Consider the following 26,576-nt stretch of genomic DNA (forward strand, 5'->3'; position numbering starts at 1 on the left):
ATCAGGGTGTGAGGCCCAGTGCCAGAGTCCAAAGCCCCACTGCCTCCCTGCCAGCCCTTGGAAAACAGGTGTTATGACCCAATGAGGCTGGCCCCTGCCAGGCATCCAGGATTTTTCTGTTATTAACCCTTTTTCAGCTGCAGTGATGCGAACCCCCGATGCCCAGACTGGATGCAGCTCCTGCCAGCTGCCCGCAAAGGCCTTGCTTTGATGCGGTGATGGAGAGTGGAGAGCAAGGGCCCTCCCCCCTCATGATTTTGGGTGGGGCCAGCAGAGGAGCCGGCCCTGGTCCTTCCTGCCCTGGGTGGGTGCCACCTTGCAGATGGGTTCCTCTACCCTTAGTAGCCCCCTCCCTGTTCAACTGTTTTCTAAAAAGAAGACACTTTTATATCAGTTTCTCAGTTTTTATTATAGTAAAATGCACATAACATAATTTACCATCTTAATCATTTTTAAATGTACAGTATAGTGTTATTAAATACATTCATAAAGTTGTGCACCCATCACCACCATCCATCTCTTCTTTTCTCTTTCTTTCTTTCTTTTTCTTTTTCTTTCTTCTTTCTTTCTCTTTCTTTCTTTCTTCCCCTCTCTCCCTTCCTTCCTTCCTTCCCTTCCTTTCCTTCCTTCCTTTCTCTCTCTTTCTTTCTTTTCCTTTCTTTTCTTTTTCTTTCTTCTTTCTTTCTCTTTCTTTCTTCTTCCCCTCTCTCCCTTCCTTCCTTCCTTCCCTTCCTTCCTTCCTTCCTTTCTCTCTCTTCTTTCTTTTCCTTTCTTTCTTTTCTTTTTTTCTTTCTTTCTTTCTTTTCTTTCTTTCTCTTTCTTTCTTCTTTCTCTTTCTTTCTTTCTTCTTCCCCTCTCTCCCTTCCTTCCTTCCTTCCTTCCTTCCTTCTTCCTTCCTTCCTTCTTCCTTCCTTCCTTTCTCTCTCTTTCTTTCTTTCTTTCTTTCTCTTCTTTCTTTCTTTCTTCTTTCTTTCTTTGTATAAACTTAAGGGGTACAAATGCAGTTTTGTTACATGGATATATTATATAGTGGTGAAGTGTGGGCTTTTAGTACAACCATCACCCAAATAATGTACATTGTACCCAGTGATTTCTCATCCCTTACCCCTCCTACCCTCCCAACTTCAGAGCCTCCAGCTTCTATTATTCCATACTTTGTGTCCAGGTGTACACATTATTTAGCTTCCACTTAAAAGTGAGAATATGCAGTATTTTATTTTCTGTTTCTTAGTTGTTTGACTTAAGATATTGGGCTCTTAACTGTTTTCATGTTGTAAAACTGAAGTTCTGTGCTTATTAAACACTGGCCCCCCATTCTGCTCTGCCCCAGCTCCAGACAACCCCTATTTTACTTTCTGTCTCTATACTTTTACATCATTTCAAATTACAAAAGTGATACATGCTTATTGCTTTAAAAAAGAACACTATGAAAATGTAGAAAGAAGAATGCAAAATGCATGTTTCAAGCCCCACCCATTCTGCAGTTCCCCCAGGACAAGATTGCATCCCCCAGATCCTTTCCAGCAGTCACAGCTACACAGATAGGTATGTGTCTATGATTTTGCTTTTCACCATCCCACTGAGAGGAAGTATGTGTCACAGCTGAGAGTGCAGGCTCCAAGAGTCTAACAGACCAAGGTTCACTGCTTGGTCAAGCCTTAGCCTCTCTAGGCCTCAGATGGAATATGGGGGCAGAAGTGGCATCTTCCACCCAGCAGGCTGTTGAGGGAGGGGGGTAGGGAGACTACCCGTGAGAAGCACTGAAGCTTGTACATCACATAGACAAAGCTTGACACATAGGCAAAGTCACAATGAATCTCTATTATTGGTAGGAGTATATGTTTATCTTTAAGAAAAGTTATGTTCCCATGACTATTCCATTGTGTATATTTATCATCATTTACTTATTAAACCAATTTCCTGCTGATGGTCATTAAGGCTGCATCCATCCTCACTGTTAAAATAGTGCTACAATGATCATCCCTATGTGTGCATGTGTGTGTATGTTTGTGTATGATATGTGTGCACACTTGCAAAGCTGCCGAGTCAACATACATTTTGGTAGACATGGTTAAAAGATTCTCCTCATCTATACCCTACCAGCAGTATTTGAGAAGTATTTGATGACCACTCCTCTCTCCACCACTTGATGGTAGCAATCACTTTCCTCTTTGCTAACCAAATGGGGAAAAGTGATACTGATTTTTTTTTTTTTTTTGAGAAGGAGTTTCGCTCTTGTTGCCCAGGCTGGAGCACAATGGCACAATCTGGGCTCACTGCAACCTCTGCCTCCCGATTTCAAGTCCTTCTCCAGCCTGCCTCAGCCTCCCAAGTAGCTGGGATTACAGGCATGTGCCACCATGCTCGACTAATTTTTGTATTTTTAGTAGAGTATTTTTAGTAGTAGTATTTTCACCATGTCGGACAGGCTGGTCTCAAACTCCTGACCTCAAGTGATCCACATTTTTAACATATATTCTTTATTAACAAGGCCAGCATTTTGCATATCTTTATTAGACATTTTTATTTCTTAAGCAATGATCTGTTCATTTTCTTTCTCCATTTTATTGGCTATATGTCTTACTGTTTTGTGGATGTTTATTACATATTATGGATATTGACACTTTTTCATATATGTTGCAAATATTTTTATCCAATCTGTCATTTGCTTTTTAACTGTTGATTAACTGGGGTTTTTTGTTTTATGTAATGCTTAATATTTTTATGTAGTTAGATTTATTAATCTTTTCCATTAAGAGCACTGAGGTCCAATTTGGGCTTTGAAAGTTATTTTCCAACACTAAAATATAGAAATATTTTAATAGTTCTGGTATTTTCATGAACTTGCTTTTATAGGATGTTTATATCTCTAATGCATATAAATTTCTGTGTGTCTATGGTGCATGTATTCTATTTAAAATGGCATTCTCCACCCTTCCTCATTCTCTACCCCATTTTGCTGCTTAATTTTCATTATAACACCTGCCACTATTTGCCATGCCGTTTGTTTTACCTGCAGGTTTGTTACTCATCTCCCCTCACCAGACTCAGCTCCATAAAGGTATCGACCTTTTCTGTTTTGTTCACTGCTGAATTCCCAGTGCCCAGAACAGTGCCCAACACATAGTAGGTTCTCAATAAATATTTGTTGAATGAATAAACAGCCAGCCAGTTGTCCTAGTGCTTTTACTTAAATAATCCATTCTTTCTCTGCTAATCTAGAATTCCATCTTTGACAGCCTTCTCTTCTATAGTTTCTTCTATAGTTATCAGAGTCTACCTAGGTTTTCTCCGTCTTCTTCAGTTTTATAATTTATAATTTTCTAGAAAATCACCAACTTGTAAATGCATTGACACAGTTACATATCAAATTCTCTTTAATTTTCAAAATGTTCATGTGTATGTTTACATCACTTTTCTTAATGCTTATTTGTGACTTTGCCCATTACTGCTAGTCAAATTTGTCACCGATTTGTCCATTTTGTTGGTCTTCTCAGAAAGCTTAGTTTGCAGCTATATGTGTGTATATATACATATATGTGTGTGTATATATACGTATATGTATACATACATATACATGCATATATGTATGCAGCTATATATGTATGTATATGTGTGTGTATATATATATAGTTGTGGTTGCTGTCATTTTCTCATTTACTCATTTTATTTTCAACTTTATTCATTTCTTCAAGATTATTTTGGTTTATTTCATTCTTTTTTAGTTTCTTGGGTTATGTGCTTAACTCATTCAGTTTCAGCCTTTCTTAATTTATCACGAAAAGATTTAAGCCTTGTATTTTCCTCTAGATGCAGCTTTGATTGCACTACACAGATTTTGAAAAGTAGGGTTCTCAATGTTGTACATTTATAATTATCTTACGATAGCTTTGCTGTCCTCATTGATTCAAGAGTTTTTTTGAAAATAATTTTTAAATTATGTGTATCATTTGTTTATGTATTTTTATTTTTTGCTATTTGTTAATGTCTAATTTTATTTCATCAAGAACTGAGGCTGTGGTCCGCACAATTTGTGCATTTTGGAATTTGAGATTTTCTTCCAGTCTAGTACAAGGACATTTGAGAAAAAGGTGTTTTCTCTCTTTCTTGACTGTATATGAAGTTAAAATTACTAACTACGTCTTCAAACCCTTTGTATTCTTCTTTGGAGGTTACTTATACCATCAAGTTCCGAATAATAATTCTCAAGACATTTCCTGTTCTTTCTTTACCTCCTCCTTGTGGTTCCAAGAATGTCTTATTTTAAACATTTTGTGGTTCTGTGTTTATGATTAGAGTAAAAGTTCATGATTTTTGTATCTCCTTGGAGAAACAGACTCTTTGGCAATACAAAAGGCCCCAGTTTAGTGTATTTAATTAACATTTTTGCATTTTGTCTGATATTAATATTAGCTTCCTTCTTTATTTTCATTATCATTTGCCTTTTTTCCATTTATTTGATTTCCATCTTTTTTGTCAATTTGTTTTAGGTGTGTTATTTCCAAACAGCATATAGCTGGATTTTTTTCCTTTTATCCAGCCTGGTCTCTTAACTTTAAGTAATTTAATTTATTCACATTATTGTGTTTTTTGTCATCTTATTTTGTGTCTTTTGTTTACTATACTTTTTCTTTCCTGTTTAATTTTTCCTTTCCCACTTTTGGTTAAATTAATAGAATTTTCTTTGTTTCTCCCTTCTCCTTTCTCCCACACAGTGGTTTAAAAGGGTTGCATCTTGCTTTTCTTCTAGAAATGGTTAGTTTTTACGCAAATTTCTCTATTGATGTCAAGAATTAAATGGCATCTAATTCCCAACAAGATAGGATCATGATTATCAACATTTGTTTAGACTTCACTTCACGTTTTTCTGCTTTTGTTTTTTCTCCCTGTTTCTTGTATATCCTATCTTGTCCTGTTTTGAATTACTTATTCTGGTACAATTCTTATTTCCTTGGAGTAATTCTTCAAGTAATTTTTTTTTTTTTTTAAGAAGAGATGCATGGGTGGTGGGTGGCACACTATTCTAGTACTTCTCTCTGGCTTTGAGACTTGGCTGAGTAACGGATCTAAGGGTTTTAACCCTTTTTACTCCAAGCTCGGATGTCTTTGCCCTGTTGTAAATGATGCAGATATCAAGTTGAATGTCAATTTGATTCCAAGCATATTTGTAGAGACTGTCAAATGCCGGCTTCCCAGATATCATCAGCAAACTTGTTGGTAAGGCAAAGCTGAGTTTATTATGCACTTGCCGAAGGGAGGGCACCGATTCCAGAGGGCTTTGGCCTGTCTGGGAGGAAGGAGGCAAGGTTGGGTTTTCTGAAGCCAGGCAGTTCCCTTTAAGGTGGGTGTGTCAATGTGGGGACTTGGTTAGGGTTGTGTAAGGAACACAGTAGTCCAGGACTGGTGGAAACCATGAGGTAAGGGATTTTGAGGCCAGGCAAGGGATTAAGAGAATCCTAGGGCACCAGCTGTTGATTGAAGAGTTGAAGATGGGTCCTTCAGGAGGTTTCTGTGATGAACAGTCAAGCCATTTACCAGGGAGAGAGGCTCCTGGGATAATAAAGTCATGCAGCTGAAGGCAGAAAGGTGTGTGGGGAGGTACTTTCTGCTCCCAGTACCTCCCTGCCCAACTCCCACTTTGGTCTCTTTGGAAACTCAGAGGATCCACTCTTTTTGGGGAGGATTTCAAGACCCCACTCCAGCCTGCCCTGTCATGGAGGAACTCTGAGCAAGTCGTGGGGTGCCTGGCAGGTGGGCCCTCCCTGCCCGGCTGGGTGAGGACAGCTTCGCTCTGATTAGATTTCCTGTCACTCCCACTCGTCTGTTTTCCCTCGGACTTTCTGGCCAGCTGATGCTTCTGTGGATCTGTTCTTATTTGTAGATTTCTCCTTTTATTTCAGGGGCATTGCGGGAGGCGAAGAGGGAGATAAATGGGCTCGGTTTGCCATCTAGGCCCTCATGTGTGTGTGACATTTTCTGGTGACCTGGACACGGGTGTGGTGGGCAGCCCTCTGACCTGCTACAGAGGAGGAGACTGGGGGCAGTCACTGACACCAGCCTCACACCTGCATCCCGAAGAAGTCTCTCTCCTTCCGCCTGATCCTTTCTCCTCAAGCCACGCTCCTCATCCTGGCTGCAGGACCTCACTGATGAAAATGACCTCACTCCACAGCACCACCACATCCAGGCCACTTCATCTGTCAAACCCTTATGCCCCAGTCCCTCGCAGCACCTCCCACTGTCACGACCCCTCACCTCCAGCCATGTGGACACCATGCAATTTTCTTGAACATTCTGGCCATTTGGGGGTCCTCTGTCTTTTCTTTTCTTTCTTTTTTTTTTTGGTGAGATGGAGTCTCGCTCTGTCCCCCAGGCTGGAGTGCAGTGGCGTGATCTCGGCTCACTGCAACCTCCGTCTCCCAGGTTCAAGCAATTCTCCTGCCTCACCCTCCCAAGTACCTGAGACTGCAGGCATGTGCCACCATGCCCAGCTAATTTTTGTATTTTTAGTAGAGATGGGGTTTCACCATGTTGGCCATGATGGTCTCGATCTCTTGACCTCATGATCTGCCAGACGTGGTGGCTCATGCCTGTAATCCCAGCACTTTAGGAGGCCGAGACAGATGGATCACGAGGTCAAGAGATCTGTCTTTTCTTACATGACTCCCTTTGTTTTAAATATCCTCTTTCTTTTTTCTCTCTCTCACACATTCAGACACCATCAAAACTGACTACCCCATACTCTGTGCTCCCCTTGAAGATAGGGACTAAATCTTTGCCATCTATTAATGCTGGCACCTACAACCCAGCTCTACCCAAAATAGGCATTGAGTGGACATCTGTTAAATGGATGAACAACCAAATTGGGCGCTAAAGAGAATTGTTCCACACTGACTGTGTGTGATGGGCCCTACTCGGGGTGAGGGAGTGAGTCGGAATGACCCTGCCTGAGCTGTATGCAATCTAGAAGGGCTTTAAGCAGTGGCTGAGCACAGTGAATGCTGTTATTTACCTTAGGAGAGGCACAGCAAATGTGCTTTGGGTATTCTGGGGAGGCAGAACTTAGGTCCAATTTTGTGGGAGCTGGCTGAGCCTCCTGAGGGAAGATTCAGCCAGGTGGGCACGATTGCAGAGGAAGGGGAGTAGCATTCCATGCAGAAGAGGCTGCCTGGGCCAAAGCTCGGAGGTAGGAAACTGTAGATTGTGTTTGTAGAATAGCATGTTCTGAGAAGTGAGTGTTTCTACACTGGGAGGAAGAGAGCACGGCCATTTTGATTAATAACTGCAATCTGTTGGAGGGCACAAGGTCAGATTGGGGAGGATAGAAACCCACAGAGTAGTGAGAAGTTGAGCTGATTCGGACGGCAGAATCAGGAACTGATTGATAGACAGAGCCACAGAGCAAGCCTCTCCACTGTGTGGTGCTGCGATGCTGCCCTGGGGGTAGGACGGGGCTGGCTGGGTTTCATAGCAGCAGGTACATTGGGAAGGGGACAGTAGGGGGGCATTGGTGACCTGTATGCTCTGTAGGAATCAGCAGTGTGATATGGTTGCCAAACGTGATTCTGAGGCTGTGTGAATAAAAAGCAGGGTGCCCAAGAGGAGAAAGGTAACAGTGCCCCAGGCCTGTGTGCAGGTTACTCCAGACCCAGATTACTGGGTTCCACTCTGAGATAATATTCAGAGCAGTTACGTGGGCCGTGCCAGGCCTTGTTCCAGCCCTTTTCCACGTACAGACTCATTAAAGTATGGGCCCTGGAAGGCACTCACCATTCTTAGCCCCACTTGCCAGGCACAGCAAGGCAATGCAACTTTCTCAAGCTGCAGATGTCAGAAGTGGAAGGGCTGGATTTGAACCAGGTATACCTGGCCCTGGAAAACACTTTCTCATCCATCCCACCACACTGCCTGCAGTGGGCAAACCAGAGCATCCTCCAAAGAGCACGGCGTGGGTATGACAGGCCATGCCACCACTGACTGAAACAACTTGGGCTTTCTAGTTTACAAAGCACCTTCCTCTGTATTTCCTTATTTGATCCTTACAACAATCTGGCAAGTCGATTATTAAACACCAATACTCATTTGTGTATTCGTTCAGGAATCACTGTTGAGCTCCTGCCCTGAAACAGGCCTCCCTTGGCCTGTTTTATTTTGTGATTTGGGGAATACAATATGCTTTTATGTCTATTATTGTATTTCATTGCCACACATGCCTGGATATAAGTCACTTTTCCCGGTTTTATTAGTTTTCTCTTGCTGCATAACAAATTACCTCCAATTTAGTGACTTAGAACAACACCCATTTGTTAGCTCATGGATCTGTAGGGCAGAAGTCTGGTACAGAGTGGCTGGATTCTCTGCTCAGGGCTGAATCAAGGTATTGGTGGGCCGAGTTCTCATCTGGAAGCCCTGGGGAACATTCTGCTTTCCAAGCTCATTCAAGGTGTTAACGAGACTCAGTTTCCTACAATGGTAGGACTGAGATCCTGTTTTTTTGCTGGTCATCAGCCAGGGTTGCTGTCAGCTCTTGAAACCTGTGGGCCGATCTTTTCCACATGACCCTCCATCTTCAAGGTGATGAGGGTATGGTGAAGCTTTCTCCAGATCCTAATCTGACTTCCTTTCCTATGATTAACCAGAGAAAATTCTGCTTTTTAAAAAAAATTCAATTTTTCTATTAGATTTGGGGGTACATGTGCAGGTTTGGATACATTGTGTGATGCTGAGGTTTGGGGTAGAATGATCGTGTCACCCAGGTAGTGAGCATAGTACCCACTAGGTAGTTTTTCAGCCCTTGTCCCTCCCTCTCTCTCCCCCACCCAGTAGTTACTAGTGTCTGTCGTTCCCATCTTTATGTCCACGTGTACCCAATGTTTAGCTCCTGCTTATAGGTGAAAACACATGGTATTTGATTTTCTGTTCCTGTGTTAATTCTCTTAGGAGAATGGCCTCCAGGTACATCCATGATGCTGTCAAGGATGTGATTTTGTTCTTTTTTTTGACTGTATAATATTCCATGGTGTATATGTATCACATGTTCTTCACCTCATCCACCACTCATGGGCATGTAGGTTGATTCTATGTCTTTGCTATTGTGAATAGTGCTGGGGTGAACATACAAGTGTGTGCGTCTTTTTGGCAGAATAACTTATTTTCTTTTGGGTATATACTCAGTAATGGAATTGCTGGGTCAAATGGTAGTTCTGTTTGAAGTTCTTTGAGACATTTCCAAACTGCTCTCCATAGTGACCGAGCTACCTTACATTCCTACCAACCGCATATAAGCATTCCCTTTTCTCCACAGTCTCGCCAGCATCTGTTGTTTTTTTGCCTTTTTAGTAATAGACATTCTGACTGGTGTGAGATGGTATCTCACTGTGGTTTTGATTTGCATTTCTCTGATGATTAGTGATGTTGAGCATTTTTTTCATATTTGTTAGCCACTTGTGTGTCTTCTTTGGGGAAATGTCTATTCGTGTCCTTTGCCTACTTTTTAATGGGATTATTTGGTTTTTGCTTGTTGAATTGTTTAAGTTCCTTATAGATTCTGAATATTAGATCTTTGTTGGATGCACAGTTTGTAGACATTTTCTCCCATTCTGTAGGCTGTCTGTTTGCTCTGTTGATAGTTTCTTTTGCTGTGCAGACGCTCTTTGGTTTAATTAGGCCCACTTGCCAATTTTTGTTTTTGTTGCAATTGCTTTTGAGGACTTAGCCATAAATACTTTCCCAAGGCTGATGTCCAGAATGGCATTTCCTGCAAATTCTGTTTTTAAAGGGCTTTCGTATCAGGCCAGGCCCAGATAATCCCCCTCTATTAAGGTCAGTTGTGCCCTGTAACATAACCCAACCATCCATCCTATTCACCGTCCTGGTGGCTATGCAGGGTTTGTGCACTAAGGGAACCGGAAATTTTGAGGGCCATCTTAGAATTCTGCCTACCACACTAGTGAAGAAATAGAGGCTCAGAGAAGTTAAGTGTTGGGTGCAAAGTAGGGGGATGTGGGGATCAGGCCCTGTACCAAGTAAGCCGCTTGGGAGCAGTTGGGGGCTTGGTCCTCCAGGGACCAGGCAGGGATTGTTCTGTGTCTAAAAAAGTTGACCAAGAAAACTCTTTGACCATGTTTCTCAATCATCTCCTGCAGGATTCAAGGCACAAACCCAGCAGCCTCAACCTAGTTCATGGAGGAGCCTCGTGGGGTCCCGGCCAAGCAAGCCCACCCCTCTGGTGGGAAGAGCGGTGCCTAGGAGGAGGGCGGCTGCCACAGGAGTGGACATGAATGCTGGCTCTCAGAGAGAACAGCGTTTCAGTTTTGGTCATCGGAAGTGGTGCCTTCAGCACAGGTGGGAAATTGGGGCTGTTATTGAATATGCTTGCCAGGAGCCATGTTGGTCCGTCTTGCATGAGCTTGCTTAGTTCTTCCTCTGAAAAATGTGTTATTGTTATTATTAGTGTTATCGTTGCTTTCCTGATGCCTCTGTGAAAGTTGTTCTGGAAGTCCTGAACCTTCCTTGGTCAGGAGTAGAGACCTTGAGTACCCGTGACTGGCTGCTCCTCCTCACGCTGTCTCCCATGAAATGCAGTCCTGCCCTTCTTAGTTCCTCAGTTTCAATTCTGTCCTGGCAAAGGACACATTTCCTCTCAAAGGGCCACAGCCCCCTCCCAAGGGGCCAAAGCCTCCACAAGCCAGTCCAACTGTGTCCTCCTGATAGCCAGAGCTCTACCCTCTTCTCCTACGTAATGGTTCTTGCCTGAAGACCACCCACTGCCCACCCAATGCCTAGTCAGAGGAGCATCACGGGAGTTAGAGACATAACAGCAGGTCTTCGGTCCCCTTTCTCACCCCACCTGCCCCCAAGTTGTGAAGAATTGAAAGGATGTCAGGGTTGGGGCAATGATTCTTGGAATTTCAGCAATTTCAATAGCAGGGCCCCAGCTCCCGAGATAGTGATCAAATGGGCCTGGGGAGAGGCCGGGTATCAGCTTATGTTTATATATGCATTTAGATCTTCAGGTATGTGCTGTGGTTTCAGGCTAGATGTTCAGGCTGCAGTACAGGTTAGGCGTGCAGTATTAGAAGCTCGTTGGGTCAAGGACAAGTCCTTGGATGTTTTCTCTGGTTTGGAGAGCCAGAATCACCCAGAGAGCTGGGGATTAGAGAGAGGGTGCCTGGTATGACGAAGGAAGGGAGGGAGGGAGGGAGGGAAGGAGGGAGGGAGTTCTCTGGCTTACCCGTGCCCTCTGCATCAGACTCTTGGGGGTTGGGGACGCAGGAATCTATGTTGATTCTGATGCAGTCAAGGCTTGGGTACTCCAGGGCCTCTTTCTGGGGCCCTGGAAATGCGCATCCTGTCCTGTGTTTGGGTCTGTGGTCCCAGCTGTGATTTCCAAGGTGACATTTCCCAGCCTGGCATGCCAGGAGCAGTGACTCTTCCGCTTCACTGAAAGCTGAAGTTTCCTCACTGTATAGAGAAGGGGATGGAGCCACAGGCAGCCCTCAGAGATGGCATCACTGTTGCTGCCTGGACTGCGGGTTGGCTGGGGCCTGGGCCTCTGCCCACAGTATGACAGCTTGGGCCTACCAACCCCAGGCCTAGACCAGGGTTCTCCTGAGGAGGTAAAGGAATCATTCCCTGGATTTCAAGGAAGAACTGCACATTGGAGCCTCATTTTGAGAGGCGATGTTTGTTGTGGTACTTAACAGTGTAGACCCACCCTGAGTTCAAATCCCAGCCCCGACTCTTAGTGGTTATGTGAGGCACTTACTGGTTTAAGAGGCAAATTGCTCCATCTCTGCCTCATCCTTCTCACTTGCAAAATGAGGCTAGCAGTGGTACCTGCCTCGCAGGGTTGCTGGGGAAGGCCCCTAGAATGTTGCCAGCCACGTAACAGGGACTCCCCAAATGTGAGCCGCCCTTCTGGTGCATGTGGGCAGTTTGGCCACCACCCTGCTCTCTCAATTACAGCCCTGTGTCCTCTGCATGCCCTGCCCTCTGGCTCCAGTGCTGCATACCTGAGGTCAGGGTGAAGCACGGGGACTGATGCTGCTGCCCACATGGTTGGTACTTTACAGACAGGTTGGAGTCCTTCCCAAACCTCAGTGAGTCTGGTCCTGTTGCCCCTGTTGTGCACATAAGGAAACTGAGCACAGAGAGGTTCAGTAGTTTAAAGACAGCTACACAGATGGTAAGGGGCAGAGCCTCTGGTTACAAAAGACCTAGCACTTTTTTCTCCACCAAGATGCTACCTGAAGAAAAACAATGGCAGCTTCAAGGATGAACCCTTCCCCAGGAATGTCTACATGTTCATAGGAATCAGTCATGCTGTAATGAGTGGGGCCCCTGGCTCGGCATCCTGGGTAGGCACTTCCTGGTACCTGGATTTAGCACTTGTTTCCTTCTGTGCCTATCACTGTCATTTAGGGTCTCATGAGCAGTCTCAGGACAGGATCTGGGTCCATTCCGTGAGGTGTACAGCAGATACTTGAACTAGTCCAGAAGCGTAACCCTCTGAGGGATGCAAGCCAGAGATATGGGGGAACTGTCCAGGGAGTCTAGATGGGGGGTCCTCTGCAGACCTGGCATTTCCCTCCCCTCCCCCGCTTCCTGCCCAGACTCTCTGTTTGTCCGTGTGGGCTCAGCCAGCTGCTTGGAAGAATCTGTAGAGTATGGGACTTGCCCAGAGGGAAATGAGCTGTCAGTTCCAGTGAGAAACCTGGCTCCTGCCTCTGTCTGTGCTCTCCGTGGGGAAGAAAGTGCCTGTGATTAATGAGGTGCTGACTTGGTGCTGCTGGAGTCCAGGTGATCATGGCCACTGCTGGCACGGCCCTCCCAGCCACCAGGGAGGAGCTGGGATATATGGCATCCAAACAAGACAGAGGCCTGCAGTGCTGCAAACGCCCCGGTGGGGAGGGCAGGATGGCCCATCAGCACCATGGGAGGCTTGGGCACAGCTATGTGTGGAATTACCGAGGGCAGGGAACATGGAGTCACAGCCGCTCTTCAGAAGGGGCCAGAAGTGGGGCTCTCTCCAGAATACATGATTTCTGAATGAGGAACTAGAGGACAGATCTCATTTGAAAATGGATATGGAAGCAATTTCTCAGCAATGAGAAACTTGAGCAGTTTTCAAACTTTTATAGTCTTAGAAGCTATTTTTAAAAGTCAAATTTTGCATGGAATGTCAATATATAAAACAGGTTAAAGTGATAGTTTATGAATACATTTATTTTTTAAGTTCAAATTTTTAACATTGTTTAAAAGTTCTCATTTTTATTCCTATTTCTTATCTCCAAATGCTTGCCTTTTAGACTTAGTCTAATTTAAGTCAAATGCAAAAGGCTTTTTTTTTTTTTTTTAAATATATACTGTCTTGCTCTGTTGCCCAGGCTGGAGTGCAGTGGTGTGATCATAGCTCACTGCAACCTCAAACTCCTGGGTTGAAGGGATCCTCCCACCTCAGCTTCCTGAGTAGCTGGGAGTACAGGCATGGACCACCACACCTGGCTGTCAAGTTTTTGACATTTATGTATTATTTATTATGGAAGTTACATTTATTATGTTATTAACGATGCCTCTGTTTTGATGCATGAACACACTGAAATCTGAGGTTCTAGATTAGGAATTGGCAAACTATTGCCTGTGGGCCTAATCCAGGCTGCTGCCTGATTCTGTAAAGTTTTATTGGAACATAGCCACACCATTTTTTGATGCATTATCTATGGCTGCCTGAGACTGTCTGTTTCACAAAGTCTAAAGTTCTTACTATTTGGCCCTTTACAGAAGAAGTTTGCTGACCTCTGTCCTAGATCATCATCGTATTGCTGTATCAGCCGCAATATCTAATATTCCTTTTTCTTTCTTGTTTCATTTGGCTTGGCTGCAAAGTATTAAGGAATTCTTTTTTTTTTTTTTTTTGAGACGGAGTCTTGCGCTGTCACTCAGGCTGGAGTGCAACGGCATGATCTCGGCTCACTGCAATCTCTGCCTCCCAGGTTCAAACTATTCTCCTGCTCCAGCCTCCCGAGTAGCTAGGCTTATGGGTGCGTGCCACCACGCTGGCCAATTTTTGTATTTTTAGTAGATACGGGGTTTCACCATGTCGGCCAGGCTGGTCTCAAACTCCTGACCTTGTGATCCACCCACCTCGACTTCCCAAAGTGCTGGGATTACAGGCGTGAGCCACTGCACCCAGCCAAGGAATTCTAAATCACATCCTTAACATGATGTGAATGGTAACAGATTGTTAACAGCTTGCCTTAAAGCCACAGAATGGTCTTCAGTTCAACATTATCTGGGCATCGGGGGAGGAGTAGAAGGGAATTCTGGTTTGCATCAGTGACAATATCAAGCAACTGCTTGAATTCCTTCCTATTACACCATCTCACACACAAGTCAGACAGGAAGCCCCCCCATCATTTATGATATTTTCATGATAATCCACATAATATATTGCCTTATCATTGAACACTTCAGAGTGTACTTGCTTGTATGGTTTTACATATGCATACACGGTCCTGAATTTAAAAAATGACAACACAAAGCTACCCAGTGAAGAGCTCCACTCTTCCTAACTGAAGACACATTTCAACAGTGAAGGTCACCATCTATCCAGACCTTAATCTGAGGTCTGCACAAACCAGATTAAACCAGCAGCACTTGCTGGCTGTATTCAGTGTGTTCCCATGTGCTATAGAGCGTGTTTGAATATGTGTACGTGGTCGTTTTCTGTTAAAATAGGAGTCAAACTGTACTTTTAGAATAACATTCTCAAGGAACATTTGAAGAGCCTCTGAAACACTTCCATGGAACACGATCTGGAGACTACTCCTTCAGCAAATATTGGGGTTCTCATCTTTGTACTTCAGGATACTGGAGGGGCCATGGATGCTGAGAGTTGCAGGCAGAGGAGGAAGGAGGAGAGATGGGGAGGGGAGAAGTTGAGCTGATGCTGTGGAGAGAGCAGTCAGTAGTGGAAACAGTACTCTGGCAACCCAGGGAGGCCATGTGAGCTTCTGCAGAGGCTTGGGATGTCTCCTAGCAGTTGTTGATGAGCAAACTCAGCTCCTGGGGCTGCTTTAACGACTTCTGGCCTGCGCCTTGGAAGAAAAGGTGCAGAAGAGCATGGAGCAAGGTAAACATGTGTGCAGAGAAGCGGGGGTGGAGAGCATACATGTCATTTCTGATCCGCATGCAGAGAGCCTCTGTGGTCATTCAACAGGTCAAAGTGTGAGGCAGTGAGGAGGTAAAAGGACAGCAGAGGGGCCGGGAGAATCAGCTTGCCAAGCCAGGGCTGGCACAGGAGGAGGAGGGCCTGGAGCATGGGCCGTATTTGTGAGAGACCGACGTGGCCCCAGGATGGTGGTGGCTGGGATTGGACGTTGGCCTTAGGCATTCGAGGCAAAGCCCACTGACCCAGGAATGAAACCCAGGAGTCCTGACTCCCAGGCCACCTGCCCTTCCCTCAGTGGGTGCAAGGAAGAGAGCCAGGTTTTTGGAGGCCATGGGCTAGAGAAGCCCCAAGGGGATAGAAAAGCCCTGTGCTTTCTGAGGTTGTGCTGCTTACCCCATAGAAAGGGGACATTTTTAGGTTTTAAAAGGATGACCTCATTTTTTTCTTATTTACATAGCCCTGTTTGTTTATACAGCCCTTTAAAAATAGCAAGTGTGTGCTAAGCTTAGTGCTCTCTCTCCCACCAGCAGTGGCAGAGCCACCGTGTGGGGAGAAACACCTTTTTGTCTTAGAGAGGGGCAGCCTTGTTTCCGAGGACAGATGGGAGCAAAACAGGACAGGTAGGAAGTTTCGTGGTTTCTCATGTCGTTTCTCCAAAATAGCCACACTGCTGCCTCCCACTTCCTGCCTGACTCGGCTGGGGTAGATTTTCTCCTTTAGAGGATGTGTGTTCTGTGTATTCCCAGGGAGGCTCGAAGGGATCTGTTGCCAAAAACATGCTCGACCCTGAAGCCCTGGGGCTTGGCACTGAGGGCCCCAGCTCAGGTTTGGACCACTGGGTTTGCATCTGGGCTCTGTCGCATACTAGCTGCGTGACCTTGGGCGAGTGACTTCACTTCTCTGTGCCTCTTCAGTAGGATGGAGATAGCAACTCTAGCTATATCCAGCAGTTACTGTGCAGATTAAATGAATATGTGTGAAGGGCACAGCCCAGTGTGGGCACATAGCAACTCTTAATGAATCTCTTAATAAAAAAACAGCAATGTTGTTGTTGATCTCCATCCCCTTCCTGGACAACTGGACCAGCCTCCCAGCCACCTTCCCTTTCCCCTGGCTTCCCTGCTCCAGCGCATCCCACCGTGATCCCAGAGTGATAGAAACGTGAAACACAAATCTGACCCTGCTATCTGCTGCTTAAAATCCACCCACAGCTTCCAACGCCTATGGCAGGAATGAGCATTCTTTTGCTCTGAATGGCCAGATAGTATGTGAAGCTTTGCAGGCCATTTGGTCTCTCTTGACTTTGTCATTGCAGCCTGGAAGCAACCACAGATAATATGTAAAAGATGGGCGTGGTTGTGTTCCAGTAAAAATTTATGTATGAAAACAGGCAACCGGCTGGATTTGCCAACCCTTGACCTACAGGATGAATCCAGACCCTTAGCTCAGCATTCCCAGTCCAGCCTATTCCCGTTATCTCCATCCTTCTTCCTCCCCCACCCCTGCTCTTGTGCAGAACATGTCACACTTTAATCCTTTGCGTGTGCTCCTCCCTCTTTCTGAGTTTTCCTTCCCTGCCCCCTGAGTGCCCCTCCCCCATGGCATTAGGACCCTTACTCTGGGTTTCTGTGGTACCCTGTCTTTATTTCTACCCTGGTCACATATGCAAGTTCCGTCTGCCTCTCCATGAGAGGGGCTCCCCTCTAGGCAGGGGTTCGGCCTTCCTCTTCTGTACACCCGGCAGGGTGCTGTATAGGTTTCTGCAGGTTCTCAGTAAGCATTTGTTATTGAACACAAGGATCTGCAAGATGGATAGTTGGTCTTCCGGAGCTCACAGTCAGCTTAGGAAGCTAGGATATGAGCCAGTCAAAAGCCATCCAGCAATCCAGTCAGGAAATCATGATGGCCCATGTGTTTGGCCCTAACTCATGTCAAGTGGCAATTCTGAGCTTGATAAAGGAAGGTGAAGGTATTTCAGTTGGTTGTTGCAGGATGAGACAGAGACTTGCAGAGATAAGGAGGTCAGGAGGTCTCTCCAAGTTGGGGAAATCATAAGAGAAGAGCAGACCTGACCAGGCCTGGGGGCTTAGGCCTCTAATCCCAGCTACTTGGGAACCTGAGGCAGGAAGATCACCTGAGCCTGGGAGTTTGAGACTAGAATGGGCAAGGTAGTGAGACCTCATCTCAAAAACTAGAAAAATAAAAATTTAGCCAGATGTAGTGGTCATACTCCTGTAGTCCTAAATATTGAGGCTGAGGTAGGTGGATGGCTTGAGCCCAGGAGATGGAAGCTGCAGTGCGCTGTGATTACACCACTGCACTGCAGCCTGAGGGACAGAGCAAGACCCTGTATCAAAAAACAAAACAAAACAAAACAAAAGAAGAAGAAGAGCAGGCCCACTGCTGGGCTCAGGGTGGGGAGTGAACAGATCAGTCTGGCCATAGCTGTGGGCCCTCCCTTGGAAGACAGAGGGGGCCAATGCTGGAAAGCAGGGCGAAGGTTTCATCAATGAGTTGGGGGTGGTGAGGAAGCTTAGACTTGATCCTGTGAGCCAGAATTTCTCCAAGTGTAGTCCACACACCCTCCCATAACAGAATTACCTCGAATTTCTTTAAAATGCAGATTCCAGGGCTCTGTCCCATACTGGAGGCCAGAAGGCTGAAGGGAGTCAAGGCTATGATCTGTGGGAGGAAGAGGCTGCACCATGGCTACGGGTGCACCACAAGTATTATTCAGAGTGGTGTCACCTGTAGGAAGCCGGGTGATGCCTTTCCTAGCCAGACTGGGGACAGGTGAGGTAGGAATGAATAATCCTCCCAAAGGGCAGATGGGAACACCCAAGCTTAGAGGTGGCAAGTGACTTGCCCAGCGTCACACTGTCAATTACTTGCAGATGTGGGGCTGACCAGTTCTGGAACAGGCTTCCTCTCCCAATCTCAGGGCCTCGGGTGGTCCTGCAGGTGCCGCAGGTGGAAAAAGAACAGGCCAAGGCAAATGCCTCTGGTACCCAGCACTGTCTGGTGCACAGTAGTGGTTGGTCAGTAACTGTTGAACAAATGAGCGTTTCTGTTTGCTTGAGGGAAAGGGTAGGGGTGGAGGGTGAGTGGCTGGGTGAATGGGTGCTGTGAGGACAAAGGAGAGTGGAGTTTAGATGTAGCGCTACTGTCGCAAGCGTGAAGGTTTACCAGACAGAGGGGTGAAAAGATGAGTGGGGCACTAAGCATACTGAATGTGAGAGCTGCTGGAAATGCAGGACTGGGGAGTGCTGGGCGGGGCAGGTGATATGTGCAGCTGTGGAAGCTGCGACCAAGTCAAGGAGAGCAGTGCAGAGAGAGAAAAGCAGGGGATTAGAGACCAACACTTGAGGACTGAGCACAGGCATCTAGGAAGAAAAGGGTTGGATAGAAGAGTCAGAGAAGTGCTCAGATAAGTGAGAGGAGAGGCAGGGCAGGACAGGAGGATCAGAAAAGGGAGGTTTGAACAGCCAGTCACCTAGGCAATTTAGTTTGGGCCGCTCTTTAGAATAAAGCCAGCTAACCTAAAAGAAATTATGTCATGGGTAAGTAAAAATGTCAATCAAACTAAAACTGAAATCACGAGTTTCTGTTTGCTTGAGGTTTGTGCTCCTGGCCAGCGTAGCTGCAGGTGTGGGAGAGCGAGTGGAAACTGGACCCACCTGTGCCACCTGTCAGGACAAGCCCTGCCGTCTTGCCTCTGTTCGGACTCTGTTTGGCATGCCTCCCTGGGATCGTTTCGGTGCTCCCAAGCCATTGTCCTCCTCTCCTGTGTCTGCCTTAGCACCTTTCCTCCTTTCCTTCCATCTCTTTTATTCATTCAACAGATATTCTTGGGACTAAAGCTTGTTCGAAGGAACTCAGCTGCAGCCCCCAAATCCCGCAGGGCCTTTGAGTCACCCACTAGAGAGCTTGAAACATGGAGATGGAGATTCCTAGACCTGCAAATGCAGGAGTGGCCAGCCATGCCTGGTTGCTCACTGCAGCTAATCGGAGCAGCCTGTCTGGGGCTACCTCTGTGAATTTCCTCTTCTGGAACTGCTTTACCGTGGCTGGTTGGGAGTGGGGGACTGAGGCCCAGGTGTCTGGGTGTTTATTCTATATGGCTCCAAAAATATAGCATTCGGGCAGCCTCCCAGCTAACCTCCCTGGAGCCCTGGCTCTCCCTCTGATGAGCCTACATGTGCCACCAAAATCGTCCCCTCCCCCACTCCTAACAGACATGTCAGTCAGTTGACACCACAGCCACCATCATCATCCTCATCCATCCTCAAAGAGATAGGTCATCCTTACCTTTGGCCCTACTTAAACATAAGGGACCAAGCACCATTCTGGGTGACAAAGCACAAAACACCTGCCTGTTGGAGTTACATTCTGGTAGGGAAATAAACAAACATATCGTCACTAGACACACATGCACACTCACTATAGACTGTCTATTTTGTGAGATCTTAAATACCTAAGTGTATGTAAAATAAATGTAAAGATATTATCTTCTTAAGTAACATACATAGTATGTGACAAGGTGGCAGTCAGGAAAGGAATAGGGGGTGCAGGGGCTAACAGGTTGTCAAGGTTTGGAAATCAGGCAGTCAAGATGGATGGAGAGTAAAGACCTGAGGGAGGCGAGGAGCAAGTGCTAGGGCTATAAGAGAAGAGTATTCCAGGCAGAGGCAAGATCAGCCTGCTGGGAACAGCAAGGAAGCTGGTGTGGCTGGAGGAGTGGGGGTGGGGGCACAGGAGCAGAGGAGGCTGGAAGGGAGGCAGGCACAACATCCAGAAGCCCTGGGAGGCCTGAGCAGAGAAGTGGACTGTCCTGCCGAAGGAGGCTGTGGAGACTGCCCTGGAGAGGGCAGGGGCAGCAGCCCGAGGCCAGCTAGGAGACAGTGACGTGACAGATCAGGAGACGATAGAGTCGTACACCAGGGTGGCAGCTATGGGGGCCATGGGGAGGGGTCTGATTCCAGCTCCATTTTGAGGTCGAGCCAACATGATTTGCTGACAGATGGGATGTGAGGTATAAGAGAAATAGTTCTGAGAGGGGAGCCAGGCTGACACTCACACGTGTTCAGTCTTCTCTCAGACTAGTCAACTTCTTCAAGCCTCAGTTTCCTCATCTGGAAAATGGGCCAAGTGGATAGATAACTTCCTAGATCCCTTTTGGCTTGGGAAACTCATCCTTGAGCTCAGGTCACTGGGGCCTGGCGTGGTCAGGGAAGGCTTTGAAGAAGTGAGTGGAACTCGGGCTTAAGAAAGGACTTAGACCAGACACCACCGAATGGGACAGGGGCACCCAGGCAGAGGGTTGCAAGGCCTGTGAGTGGTGCCCGAGGGTGGCGGGCAGATACTGCTGTCAGAGTACTGGGCCTCGGTAGGAGGCTGCCAGGAGCCACAGGGATGGGCACACCAGCTCCTCAACACTACGCCCTTTAGAATAAACCAGCAGGTTCAGGGACCGAGCACATTTTGCAAACACTGAGGCCCTCAATTTTCAGCATTTTCAGATGGACATGCTTAGGCAGGAAGGAACAAGGCTTGGCTCCTGGCCGGGGGAGAGTTAACCTCCTGGCCCGGCATTGCATAACCGCAGAGTCTGCTGAGCGCAAGGAGACTCTTCTGTGTGGCAGCCAGAGTGGCAAGCCTGGTGGCTCCGGGCTCTGGCACCGTCCCGCAGCGGAACAAACAGCCCTCCCTTCCCAGATAATGGCCTTCATTGAGCATTGTGTCCATGGCCAGCGCCCAGCACAGGGCAGCTCAGCCTGGGTAAGTTTCCTCTCTTGGCTGCTTAGCAAAATATTTACACTACGCCTTTCTAGTAAGATGGTTCCTAGGAATCAGCAGGCAGAGAGCTGGGGAAATGCACCCACCAGTGACCCTGGTCCCAGCTTAGGGAAGTGCTGCCACACACCCAACGACATGTGAGCCTGGTGCAGTCACTGCCCTGCAGGGCTCTTTCATAAAAGAAGACACTGAACTAGAAGATGCTTGGAAGCCTGTCCAGTTCCAAAGCCATTGGCATCTTCTCTAATTAAAGAGCGAACTCCAGTTTCTTATGATGTGGGAGTAGAATTTGGCTGGTCTTTAATATCTCACAAAGGGCCTCTTTCTCAGGAAAGCATGTGTGTGATTTGGGAGAGGTGAAGATGAGACGTCTGAATCCTGCCTACTTGGTTCTCTCCTGTGCACCATGAATGTCAGGAAACACTGTTGGTATCTCCTGTGCACTGTCAATGTCCCTCTCTGTTTCTTTGAATGGGGAGCAAGGGGCATAAGCCAGATCACTCCAGGCGGTGCTGCACTTTAAGAGGTATCTGGACCAGTCCTTGGAAACATGCAGCCCTTGTCAGAGGAACATTTGAAGAAACTGAGTAACAGAATACTTGAGAGGCAGACTTGCTGTCCTCCACCACCCCAGGGGTTGTCTGGAGAAAAAGGGTCAGAGATGTTCTGTGTGGTCCTTGGGACAGGATCAAAACCAGTGAGTGAAAATCACATGGCTCGTTATTAGGACCATGGCCCAAACAACAGGCCCCATACGTATTTTAACTAAAAACACACACATTGACCCATGTCTCCACTTCTGGGAATCCGGTCCGTGGAACAATGCATCAGTCTGTAAAGATATGTGTATAAAGGATGTTTATGGCGAAATTCTAGTAGGAAAAATTAGAAAAAATATAATAGTAAATTTAAAGATATTCCATCCAAACCATGGTCCATCATTCAGCTGTTAACAAGATTGAGACAGACCCTGTCTCTCTGTTTAGAAAGGCAGTAGTACAGTAGAGTGGTTAGGAGCACAGAGTTTGAAGACAGACAGCCAGGGTTCAGATTCAGATCCCACCACTTACAAACTGTGTTGCTTGACCCTCTGGCCATCACACTCTTCTTTGGTAAAGTAGGGATTGCAACAATGCCTGTCGTTTAAGCTTGTTAGGAGCAGTAACTGAGTTAATTATGTGAGGTGCTTGTAACTGTGCCTGGTACAAGATAACTGCTCAAAACTTGTTGGCCTGTAGCCTAGAAAGACTGTCCATGAGGAAGGCAGAGTGCTGAGGAATGTACATAGGGTGGTGCCATTTTTAGAAAAACCGAGCAGGTGCAGTAGCACGAGCCTGTAATCTGAGCTACTCAGGATGCTGAGGCCGGAGGATCATTTGAGGCCAAGAGTTTGAGACTAGCCTGGGCAACATAGTGAGACTCCATCTCAAAAAACAACAACAACAACAACAACAAAAGTCTCCCAATCTTCCCCGCTTCCCATATCCTGTTTGAAAAAAAAAAGGAATTGCTATTGCCTCAGGCGGTGAGTGGCCTGAGAGCAGCCTCTCAGGAAGGCTGGAGTCTCGAATGGCAGCTTGGACCCAAGCCCTTGGCAGTCCCTTCAACCCCGAGACTCTGTGTGTCGCTCTTGGAAATCTCAAAGTACGTCCTACCCTGCCTTTAACTGAACGGGGTAGTCTGCTGTTTGCAAAAATATACTTGCCAAGACACGTCCTTTGTGCAGGTGGGGAACAAGGTGTTGGCTGGGGGATTAGTTCTGCAGACTGCCCATTGCCCTGCAGTGGCACTCGTCAGTGGAGCCCACATGGTTCCACTTGGGGTGCTCTAAGTTTCCTCCTAGACCCATGGGTTTGTATGAGCCATGCCAGCCGTGACGCCATGCCCTGTCTGAAATGGACTGCACCTTGGTCGGGCACATCATGCTCAGATCCACCCCCCACATGCCACAGGCTTTGGGAGTGGAGGGAGAGGTCATAGAAGCCCCCCAGCTGGGGCCTGTCTCTTGTGGAAATCAGTCATTTCTTCTCCTCTTTGGTTAAACCACTTGAGATGCGGTTTAGAGTGCCATATTAGCAGAGAGAAAACACACTTAAAGGAGTCTTGGAGTTATTCATATATTTAACAAATATAAAAAATTTTCAAAATATTTCAGCCAAGCAGCAATAAAATACATAATATAACACTAGTGAACTCACCACTCTGCTTAAAAAAAAAGACTTGTCAAATACAGCGGAAGCCCCTGCCTTGCTTCCACAATGTGGGTCCTTTTCTCCTGTGCTCCCAGGAGTGACCATCATCCTGAACTCGGGGTTACCATCCCACGGTTGTTTTCTGGGTTTACCCTGCCCCCACAGGGCTTGCCCTGAGTTGGGTGAGGCCCGGTGCCTCTCTGCCCACAGTCCTTTCCTGTTAGACTCCTTTGGTGAGTTTCAGCCTTTTGGTTACATCTAAACGTCCACTGATCCTGACACTGTTGCGGGGCAGTCCTGATGCCTGTCCTGTCACTGGCCTTGTGGTCTTGTGCAAATCCCTTTTCTTCCTTGGTCCCAGCATCTTCACCTGTCAAACATGGGCTTTAGACCCTGCTTGAGCTCCCTCTAGCTCTAGGCTTGTGTGGTGGGATGGGGAAGCCAGGCCCAGGGCTCTCCAGGTGGAGGAGATGAGAGGTAGCCCCAGTACATCCCAAGGTGAGGGACGGGCCGATTTCCCAAGTGCAGGACATAAACCACAAGTAGAAGATCAACTGATTTTAGGAGAACATGCTGGAAGTTCTTTAACTGAATAGTATAATTATTTATTTGATTCAATAAAAAAAACTAGTTGGCAGTTCCTCCTGTGGTCCCTATTGCTTAGGAAGAAGCAATGTTTAAACAAGTCAAATTCAAGTCAAAGTAAATTAAACTATTACATAAATAGCAATATGATACGATGGCATTATTTCTGACAAAACTTGTAATGGTGGTCAACAAATGGCACAATGTTTCCCAAACAGGAGCTAATGACTTAAAGGGTGGGGCCCACCTGGTCTTCTGAGATGCTGGGAGAGCCAGTTGCCTAGCTCAGTGCTGGATGTCAGAGCCCCGGAAGTATTGGGAGGATGACTTCATGGAGGGCTCCCTACGTAAAACAACATGGAAGAAATTTCCTTCAGATCGTAGTGCCAAGAAGAGCTTTGCTTTTTCTGAGGAACTGGCCCATGTATCATCAGAACACAGAGATTGTGCAGCTAACTGTGTTGCCCTTCTTCCTCTGACTGCTGTATACTAAATCTGTGGCCCCAAGAGAGCTACCATGAGGGGCCTTCTAAGTGACTTATCCATCTTCTTCCATCCCTTCTGGTCTTTCATTTCCCCTGGGTTGATTTTTCGTTTTAAATTTGTGTTCCTATTTTGTGTTTGTAAATTACCTCAACTATGCTGTGGAATAAAGCAAGTTAAAATTGCAAAAACACAAAAAGGGGATTAACTAATTAGTTAATCTATCTGAGCACAATCTGTACATGACCAAAGCATGCTTGGCTCTGCTCAGCCTGTTGGGACCTCCTATAAGGAACCAAAGCCCTGTAGAAAGGAGGCTTGCCTTAGGCAGAGAGGGTGGGAAAGCGCTTGGGATGGCCACTGCCTATTTTCCACCCCTGGATTGGAACCATCTAAACCCCTGGGACTTGCACCCCCTGTTGAGTTTTGAGATCATCTCAGAAATGGGACTCTCCCTGCAGACTCAGAGCCTTTAGACCCAGGGCTGGTGGCCCTTCACACGCCTCTCTCGCCACCAGAGCACTGTATTTTCAGGCAGCTGTTCCTTGGGGAGGAATATTGAGTGCCATCCCATGTGCCATCTGTTTCTGACCATTCTGGTTCTGCTGCTGACCCCAGACTGCCCATGTTGTGGCTACCTCTCCCATCTGAGTCCCTGCACTGCCCAGTCACAGACATCTGCTGCTGGACCCCACACTGCCCTGATGGCTCAGAGCGGCCCGCTCCAACCTGCATGATCTCACAGGCATTGTGGCACGAAACACTGATATTTTTAGTGCAAATGATGAAAAACGTTATGCTAAGTGAAAGAAGCCAGACACAAAAGGACATATGGTGGGTGATTCCATTTTTATGAAATGTCCAGATAAGGCAAATTTATAGAGACTGAAAGTAGCTGAATTAGTGGCTACCAGGGGCTGGAGGGAAGGGAATGTGAAGTGATTGCTAATGGGTACAGGATTTCTTTTCAGAGTGATACACATGTTCTGGAATTACATCATTGGGATGGTTGCACAACCCTGTGAATTTTATGGTATGTGAATTGTATCTCAATTTTTGAATAATCAAACGACTAGACACCATTTAAAGAGTTATGTTTATCAGAAAGATATTCAAAGTTTACACAATTCTACTCATTAGCAAATTAATAGGCCCCTTTTCACAGAAGGATTTAAAGTGACTTCTGCAAACTATTAACTGAAGCTTTCCACAATTTTAACTTCATTCATTCGTTTGTTCATTCATCACTCACAAATGCCCATGAGTGCCTACTATGTGGCAGGCACAGAGAACATGAAGGTGATTAAAATACAGCCCCTGCTCTCCAAAATGTGTAGCTGGGGAGATGGGCATGTGAAAAGATTAGTACAGTGAGGGAATACAATATAAAATGTCATGAGGCCAGGCGTGGTGGCTCACGCCTGTAATCCCAGCACTTTGGGAGGCTGAGACGGGTGGATCACAAAGTCAGGAGATCGAGACCTTCCTGGCTAACACGGTGAAACCCCGTCTCTACTAAAAATACAAAAAATTAGCGGGGCGTGGTGGCGGGCGCCTGTAGTCCCAGCTATTCGGGAGGCTGAGGTAGAAGAATGGCGTGAACCCGGGAGGTAGAGCTTGCAATGAGCCAAGATTGTGCCACTGCACTCCAGCCTGGGCAACAGAGCGAGACTCTGTCTCAAAAAAAAAAAAAAAAGTCACAAGACCCGCCCCACACGTTCCAAAGTAAGCAACAAGCAGCCAAGAATTGACAACTGTCATTGCCACCAGAGAGGGGAGCTGTGAGTGGCCTGGGCTGGAAGGCAGGGGTGTGTTCCTGCTCAGGAAAGAAATCACTCACTCAGGCCAAAGCCTATTGGGAAACCCACTTGGAGAGGATGCAGCTTGTTAGAAGGATTTGGAGCTCTTGGGAAGGGAGGGGGTGTTCCTGCAGGCAGTGAGCCCCCAGCGGCTGACTCAGTGCCCAGCATTCCTGGCTGTCCTCCACTGCTCCCTGCCCAGGGAATCCTCTGCCCTGTCCAGGTCCCTCAGAGCCTCCTTGGGCACTTCCTGGGAGGAGGTGCTACATTCACCTTGCCAGGGCCAGGCTGGGACAATGAGAGGCAGAGACTGCCCCATTTCTGTGTGGCAAACAAGAAACATGGTTATAGGTTCTTCTGAGGCTTCAGTTGAACCTCAGATCCTAAAGGGCCCAGCTGTGCCCATCTCTTCCATGCAAAGATGAAAGGAGGGGACAGGAGCTGGCACTGTGGTACACTGAAGGAGGCACTTAGGAGGGTGATGATTCTAGGTTCTAATGAATTCATTTTTTTATGCCAGCAAACCCTCCTGGTCCCCTGAGTTCAGGA

At 46.6% G+C, this 26,576-nt stretch overlaps 1 protein-coding gene across 4 annotated transcripts in view; it reads left to right on the forward strand.

The window, feature by feature from the left end:
• The window catches only part of HIVEP3 (HIVEP zinc finger 3), a 529,998-nt gene that overhangs the window by 393,072 nt on the left and 110,350 nt on the right, over positions 1-26,576 (forward strand). For all 4 annotated transcript variants that reach the window (XM_033226865.1, XM_033226866.1, XM_033226867.1 and 1 more), the window contains one exon: positions 10,146-10,344. The gene's annotated coding sequence lies outside the window, so the exon portion shown is untranslated. The remainder of the gene's footprint in view (positions 1-10,145; positions 10,345-26,576) is intronic.

This window comes from Trachypithecus francoisi, unplaced genomic scaffold (genome assembly GCF_009764315.1).
Source record: "Trachypithecus francoisi isolate TF-2019V2 unplaced genomic scaffold, Tfra_2.0 Lachesis_group12, whole genome shotgun sequence".
Classification (NCBI taxonomy): Eukaryota; Metazoa; Chordata; class Mammalia; order Primates; family Cercopithecidae; genus Trachypithecus; species Trachypithecus francoisi.